The sequence below is a fragment of the Phacochoerus africanus genome, chromosome 8 (genome assembly GCF_016906955.1).
Source record: "Phacochoerus africanus isolate WHEZ1 chromosome 8, ROS_Pafr_v1, whole genome shotgun sequence".
NCBI lineage: Eukaryota > Metazoa > Chordata > Mammalia > Artiodactyla > Suidae > Phacochoerus > Phacochoerus africanus.
Genome location: NC_062551.1, coordinates 83073512 through 83081991, shown reverse-complemented (window position 1 = coordinate 83081991; position 8480 = coordinate 83073512).

Genomic DNA, 8480 nt, shown 5'->3' with positions numbered 1-8480 from the left:
AGTGCAGCTACACCAAGCACAAAGGGAAAAAATGGTTAGACTTTATTTTATTACCCCAAATCCACTTTTTTTTCTTTTTTGGCCACCCTGTGGCATATGGAGTTCCTGGGCCAGGGATCAGATCTGAGCTGTAGTTTCGACCTAAGCCGTAGCTGCAGCAACTCCGGAGCTTTAACCCACGATGCCAGGTGGGGATCAAACCTGTGTCTCCCAAGACGGTGCTGATCTGTTGCACCACAGCGGGAACACTTACCCAATAAGCATAAGAGTCTATTTTTATTCCCTGGGAATTGTTAATGGTCTTTGGCAATGACAAATTCCTCCTGTCTTTGGTCCTGCTCCTCGTTCCCGAGGGGCACTTAGAGGCAAAGAGGTCCATCTTCTGCAACTGCTTCCTGCTGAATTTGGGCGTTGTCACAACCCCAGGTAGGGAAGCACAGCTTCCCCCCAGCTTCAGATGTGTTTGACTTTAGATGTGTTTGACTGTCACCAGGCCTCTGCCCTAACTGACTGTGTCCCTGAGCGACCACCACTGGAAGTTTTTTTCTTTTGCCTTTTTTTTTGTTGTTGTTGTTATTGTTGTTGTTGTTGTTGCTATTTCTTGGGCCGCTCCCGCGGCACATGGAGGTTCCCAGGCTAGGGGTCGAATCGGAGCTGTAGCCACCGGCCTACGCCAGAGCCACAGCAACGCGGGATCCGAGCCGCGTCTGCAACCTACACCACAGCTCATGGCAACGCCGGATCGTTAACCCACTGAGCAAGGGCAGGGACCGAACCTGCAACCTCATGGTTCCTAGTCGGATTCGTTAACCACTGCGCCACGACGGGAATTCCAACCACTGGAAGTTTTATAGATCCTAACCTTTTGGAGACAAAGATCACCAGACAATTTAAGATACATGGCCCATTTATCAGCAAGAGGACAAAAGTAATTAAGGGGCTCAGGAAAGGTAGACACCAGGTGATGCTGGGGAGGGCATATTTCACTCTGCTCCTCATTTATTGGGCCAGGTGAGGCTGGCTGGCTTCTCTTAGCCAGCCAGCCTTCTTCCAGTAGCCTGTGTACACTTTCTCCAATCAGGTCACTTGCATTGACATGAAAGCAATATGACATATTGATCCTTCCCTGGTCAGCTGACAATAATCTAGAACAATTCAGTTATCTAGGACCATACTGGCCAGCGAGTCAACAGATTTTGGTATGGGGTTTAGGGGTTTAGTCTGCTTCACATGTCAATTTTTTTCTAATAGTTTAAAGTTGGGGCCAGTCTCATCAGCCACTGTCACCACTGTGGCTGTTACATATTTTTATGGTGACAGTGTTATATATGATTTCCCCAGACAGGGTCACTAGAACCCCTATGAGTGCAATGACTCCTGCCACTAGTGTCCTGTGGCTCTTTTGGAGCATCGTGGCATCTTCCAGTGGATAATGGTCCCATTGTGAACTCTAAGTTTGGATCTGTTTCCATAGATCTTATGGTTACAAAGCCCCTCACCTTGGTCCTGTCTAAGCACTGGGATGCCTAGCCTTGCGTTGAATTTGGGGGCTTACCAAGAACATGTATTCTTTGTAACCACACTGGCCCTGTGTCATTGGTTTGAATCCTCAAAGGGTCAGGGCCCTGTTTTTTCATCCTTGTAAGTATATCTAGGGTCCTATTGAGGCACCCAGGTACCAAAGTCAACTCTGTTTCCCCGAGTTGGACTGCCACATAACTGTTGGTGCTCTTGGTCCATAAGTGTCACAGCTGGGACCAGCTGCCACTTCAACTTGCTTTCAGTTTATTACCCGTGGGGAGGGGGGTGTTATTTTGCGCTGCCTCCTCCTTTATTCGGCTTCCTTTTAAATATGCCTAATGGTCCTTTCCTGTTTCCAGTTGGGTGTGACAGATCCAACAATCAGTGAAGTTCCATCCTTCCTGAATATCTCTGGTCACATTATAGAAGAAATTTTATCACCACGGGGCAACAGTGAGGAGGAACTTTTTTTTTTTTTTTTGTCTTTTTAGGGCTGCACCTGCGGCATATGGAGGTTCCCAGGCTAGGGGTTGAATCGGAGATGTAGATGCTGGCCTACACCACAGCCACAGCAACTCAGGATCCAAGCCACGTCTTTGACCTACACCGCAGCTCATGGCAACGCAGGATCTTTAACCCAGTGAGCAAGGCCAGGGATTGAACCAGCGTCCTCAGGGATACTAGCCAAGTTCTTAACCTGCTGAGCCACAAGGGATCACAGGGCTCCCAGGGCTCCCCAGCCTATTTCAGACAAACCAGTATTGATCAGAAGAGGTCAGGTCGTTGATCATGTACCTATTTAGGGATGCTAAATAGGTGTCACTGGTGTCTTCTTCTGAACTTGAGTCAAGTGTCCTCGTTCTGTTTTGTCCCCATTTCCTGGGCTTTTTCATAGTCTCACCTCTTGGCCCAAGGGGCTGGCTACTTTCTTTTATGAAGCTGAAAGTGACAATGGAAAATGCTACTGTTGACCCCTAGAGACTGGCGAGGAGAACAAAAAGCCTGGTGTGGCCACACTGCCTTATACAGGGGTCAAGAAGACACCACTATTGGTGAGGTTGTGGGCGAGACTGTTGTGCCCTGTCTCGTCCACATATCCCTACTGTTTCCAGGCAACTGGTACTGAAGGAAGGCCAGTCAGAGGCAGCGGACAGACAGGCATGAGTTTCAGTCTCCACTTTCCAATGATGCCATAGTATGATCCCTTCAAGGGGGGGCAGTCCAGATTACTCAGGGCTATACTGTGTGTGCACCACATCCTGTATCAGGTTGCTGGGCAGAGTTGCTCTGAATTTGGCCAAAGGCTGCTGCAGTTCTACCCCATCAGAGTGAATTCAAAGATCAGAGTCAATCATTCTCAGGTGAACCTCCCAAAGCCTCCACCATTCTCTCTCTGGAACTGGGGCACATCCAGAGCCTGTGGTTAGGTGGTGGTGAAAAGGGCACAGTGCACCCCATCTGGGTTGCTAGAATTTTGTTACTGACCCTCCCTAGTTGCTCCCCAACAAGGTCTTTCAGCCCCAGTGTTGAAGGACCAATAGCGTGAGATTAAGTTCCAAGACCAAGTTTGGTTCAGAGGCAAATTAAAGCTTTATTCTTGATTTATTTTTTTATTTTTTATTTTTTTTTGTCTTTTTAGGGCAGCACCTGCGGCATATGGAGGTTCCCAGGCTAGGGGTCTAATCTGAGCTGTAGCCACAGGCCTACACCTCAGCCACAGCAACACCAGGTCTGAGCTGTGTCTGCGATCTACACCACAGCTCACGGCATCGCCGGATCCTTAACCCTCTGAGCAAGGCCAGGGATCGAACCAGCAACCTCATCGTTCCTAGTCGGATTCGTTAACCACTGAGCCACGATGGGAACTCCAAAGCTTTATTCTTTTTGTTTGTTTGTTTTTGTTTTCTTTTTCTGCCACACTCATGGCATATAGAAGTTCCTGGGCCAGGGACTGAATCTGAGCTGCAGCTGCAAGCTATGCCACAGAGACAATGCTGAATTCCTAACCTGCTGCATCACAGCAGGAACTCCAGAAGCTTTATTTTTTTAATCAAAGAATGGAAAGGTGTACGCTCATGCTCTAGAGTATACACTCTCCCTAAAAGGCCCTTTATAGGGTTCCTGTCAGCAAGGAGTAGGGCAGAGTTCTCATGGGTCAGCTGGGTACAGCTCACTGCACATGGCCAGCCAAGCTGAAATGTCAGGTGCAGCCATTTCTCACTAGGAACGGTGGTCGTATGTACTGGGCGCAAGGCCTCTGTGTGCGGTAAACTATGAGCAAGTGAAACTAGACAGAACACAAAAGGGAAAAAAAAAGGTTAGACTTTATTACCCAGATTCTATGTGATTTCCTGGGAATTATTAAGGGGCTTTGCCAGTGGCAACTTCTGCCTTGCTCCTTTGGGTCACTCTCCCTGGGGGAAGCAGCCACCACGCTATGAGGATGCTACAGCAGCCCTGTGGAGAGATACATTTGCTGGGGAACGGAGGCCTCCCGCCAACTTGCCAACCACGTGAATGAGCCATCTTGGAAGCAGGTCCTCCAGCCTCCAGCCAAGCCTTAAGACAAACTGAACTGTGGTCCCGGTCAACGTCTTCACTATAATCACATTAGAGACACTGAGCTGGAACTCATTGTCATAGTATTGCCCTCATAAATGAATAATATGACCCATGGTCATATTATTGACCTCATAAATTAATAAATAGCTGCTCTTGAATTCCTGACCCACAGAGACTGTGTGAGATAAATGTCTATTATTGCTTTCAGTTGTTAAGTTTGATGAAAATCTGTTGTGCAGCAATAGATAATATACAGACCCTGGGGTCGTCCACAGTAACTGCTCAGTAAATGCCAGCCAGTGTTATTCCCCTGACTAGAAATATTAGCGATGTTTGCCGGGTGTCTGTCCTTTGCCAAATATGTGTCGTGTGCCCGGGCAAATGGAGTTCCTCCTCTGCAAGGAATTTTCAGCAAGGGTAAGCGTGTTGGATGTAGTCACCTAGAACCCTAGACTCTGTGGTCTGGAAAGACCCAGAGATATCATTGATCTGCCTAACTCTCATTTTACAAATGAGAAAACTGAGACACGGAGGTTAAAGCACCTGCTCAAAGTAACAGACCTGATATGTAGAGGAGCCTTAAATTGAACCCAGATCCATTAGTGCCTGGCAGCCTCTTCCTTTCACTCTGCACTTGCAGGGCCTCTTAGTAAGGGTTTATTGCCTCTCACCATTTGTAAAGCACTTTTGATACTTTAGTTCAGGATCATTTTTGCAGACCTCCCTCCGGACCTTATTGGACCCTGCATGTTCCTTGGGGGCAGTCCCTTTCTCTAAATGCCACCCACTCCCTAGAGCCCTTGTAGCACCTTCAGTGGTCATCTGGATCTGGGGACAGAGGGAACAGGCCTAAAGGGCTTCCAGCCCTGAAAGGTGAGACCCTGGGATGCTCTGCCCCCCTCCCTGGCATGTGAGCCAGGCCCAGTAGTGGGCTTCGCCTTGGCACCTGGGGCGCTGCATCATGACCTAGACCCCATAGACCCACCTCTGGAAACTGCTCTGACTTTGGTCTCTGGATCAAATGACCTATCCTTTTGATCCTGTGATTTGGGATGATTCTGTAATGAGGATGACACTGGAGCATGTGACGGGGATCTGAAAAGGTGAGATAAACAGCCCCCACCCCACCCCGCTTCTGAGGGTACTCCAGGCACCGCAGAGACTAGAGGGGAAATCCAGGGGAGGAGGTGGGCAAACCCCGCCCTCCAGGGAGGATCATGGGGCTGCGGAAAGAACATCACACACGTGGCAAAGATCTGCTCTATGATGTACCACGAAAACATCTAAGCAAGCCTGAGCTATGCAGGAATGAAAGGGGAGATGGAGGGTGGTTTCCACCCCAGCATCTCTGCCCCAGACCTGCCTCATCCATCCCAGGAAGAGTTCCTCCGAGAAGCCTGTCCCTGGGGAGGGGCAAGGACCCTCCCGCATCATCTCTTATGGTTGCTCCATGTGGCAGAGAAAGACACTGGAGGTGGGGGTGGCTTATTGGGCATCACATTGCTTGTCTCTGACAGAGCTGGAGATGAAGTCCAGGTGTCTGGCGTTCTTTCCCCCAACAAGAAGGCCTCAACATCTCAGGTTTCTGAAAAGTCCCCCCTAGTGAACTTCAAAAAGAGCAGAGACTTTGAGGTTAAATTGGCCTCTTCCAGCTTTGCCTATACTAGCTCTGCAACTTGAGGCAACTCCATACGCCAAGCTGGACCTCAGTTTCCTCATCTGTGAAATGGGGGATAATTATGACCTATTCACAGTTGTGGTGAGGACTGAATGAAATTGTGCCTTGGAGCTCTGAGCAGATGCTCAGCTCCTTGCAAGTCTTTAATCAATCAAAAATAGTGTCATGGAGTTCCTGTCGTGGCTCAGCAGTTAACAAAGCTGACTAGCATCCATGAGGATGCAGGTTTGATCCCTGGCCTTGCTCAGTGGGCTAAGGATCCTGCGTTGCCGTGAGCTGTGGTGTAGGTCAAAGACACGGCTTGGATCCCATGCTGCTGTGGCTGTGGTGTAGGCCAGCAGCCACAGCTCCTATTTGACCCCTAGCCTGGGAACCTCCATGTGCTGTGGAGGCCTCCATGTGGCCCCAGAAAGACAGAAAAAAAAAAAAAAAAAGAGAGAGAGAGAGAGAAGCAGTAAAGTGCAGCAATTAAGAGCACTGGGCTCAGATGTGCCACTGATATTCCATGTTTGTTTTCATTTTTCAGTCCATAGCTTTATAGCATGTTCCAGTAACTGGTAATGATACTGGTTTATAAACTTCCTGCTTCTGAGGCTGGCTCTGCCACTCACTGGCTGGGGGACTTTGACCACGTGACTTAACCTCCCCCGAGCCTCTATAGTTCAGCTGCAACACAGTCAAAACCATGATCCCTGCTTCACTGAGTTATTTTGAAGCCTGAACAAGAGGAATGGATAGAAAGGGCTTAGCATAAGCCTGGCATGCAGTAAGCACTCGATAAATGCTTCAGCGTGAGAAGCCTAGATTTAGATTCAGGCTACCTTGGATATGAACCTCAGCTCGGCTCTGCCATTTGTGGCTGTGTGACTCTGGCCAAGTCAATTAACTCTCTGAATCTTGTTTCCTCTTGTGAAAAACAAAGATCATAATACCTCCCTTGCAGGGCTGTTGTGAGGATTAAATGACAAGACATGTTTTGATGCCCAGCATGGCCCATGTAGGAATTTCCCTTTCTCACCCCTTGACTTTCAGCAGTGCTGCCCTTGCCAGCTCCCAGGCTGGAGTCCATCCCACTGTCCATTTGCTTGGCTTTTGCACCTGGGCTGCCAAGTGTGGCTGGAGAAAGTCAACAGAGCCATGTGAATGGCTCTTCTCAAATGGCAAATCCGTGTTGGGAAACCAGCGGAGCTCTTCTGCTCTCGGACAGTCCTTCCATCCCTCTCCAGGGCACTTCCTCTTGTGTTTCACACTGGCTGGTCCATGCTTTTTCCGCCACCCACTCATGCTACCCTTCCCCTTGCCTCAGCCCCGGAAGGTGACCTCAACTCTCTGGTGACCGACCAAAGTCGCTAATATGAGTGCGTTTCTCTCCACCTCCCAATACCTCTGATTCTAATCTCCATCCTTTCCCCTCTCCTATCCTCCCAACTCAAAGTTTGGAGTGTCCCTTCTCCTTCCCAAGGCTTTGGAATTTACTCCATCAACCCCATTCCCCATCCCTACTGTCTGTGCCATCCCAGCCAAGAAAAACTTGCTCAAGTACCTCCATCTCCCTCAAGTTTGGCAGTAACCCTGCTGCTTCCATGTTTCATTCACTCATTCAGTCATTTAAGAAACATTTCCTTTGTGCCTACTATGTGCCAGGCACTGGAGGTACAGAGATGAGGAGAGACAGTCTTTACCCTCAGGGTCTCCAAAGTCTAGAGGGAGAGTCAAACTCACAAATGGCAAGATGACAAGTGAGACATAAAGGTAGACCCATGCTTGATGCAGAGATTGGCTGGATGTGCAAAGGGAAGAAGAAGGAGCCCTAGGATGGCTCTCAGCTTTCTGGTCTGTGCAGATGGCTGGATGCATGTGCTGTTCACTGAGACATGGGATAAGGAAGATAGAAGAAGGTGTTTGGGTAGGGGAGGATAGTGTGTTCTGTCTGGGAATGATGAGTTTGAGGTGCTATTGGGTCATCCCTGCAGAGGTCTCCAACAGATCTTCAGCTTAAGGGAAAAAGGTCTGAACTGGAATTAGAGACCTGAGAGTCACTGGCACATAGGAGTTGGAATCATGGTATTCCCATTGTGGCTAAGTAGGTTAAGAACCCAGCATAGTGTCCATGGGGAATCGGGTTTGATCCCTAGCCTCACTCAGAGTGTTAAGGATCCTGTGTTGCTGCAAGCTGTGGTATAGGTTGTAGAGGCAGTTTGGATCCAGCATGGCTGTGGCTGTGGCATAGGCTGGCCGCTGTAGCTCTGATTCAACCCCTAGCCTGGAAACTTCCACATGCCGCAGGTGCAACCAGAAAAAGAAAAAAAAAAAAAGGAAAAAGAAAAAAAGGAGTTGGAATCATGAATGGGTATAAATTGCTTTCTGCTGCAAAGGCTAGATTAATCACACTGTTATAACACTTGTTATATCACATCTTAGATAGTCAAGCGGCGGGCATTTCTGGTGGTTGGGGGGTATAAACGGGCAGCATAATGATGGCATCAACAACCCCAGTGCTTTCTATGGTTCCTGTTTACCATCCTCAGGAGCTGATTTCTTTTCAGACTTGTCCCTTCTTGGTTCCACGATATCTGCCTTCCCTCTTAGAACCTCATGCAAAGGCAAGAATAAAGCTTTCTTCTGATAGTTTACTTTTTTTTCAGGAGGAGATCCTTCATCTCTAGCCTGCCTCTGCCAGCCTTTGGGTCTCCTTGGCCATAACTATGTCACTTAGGCA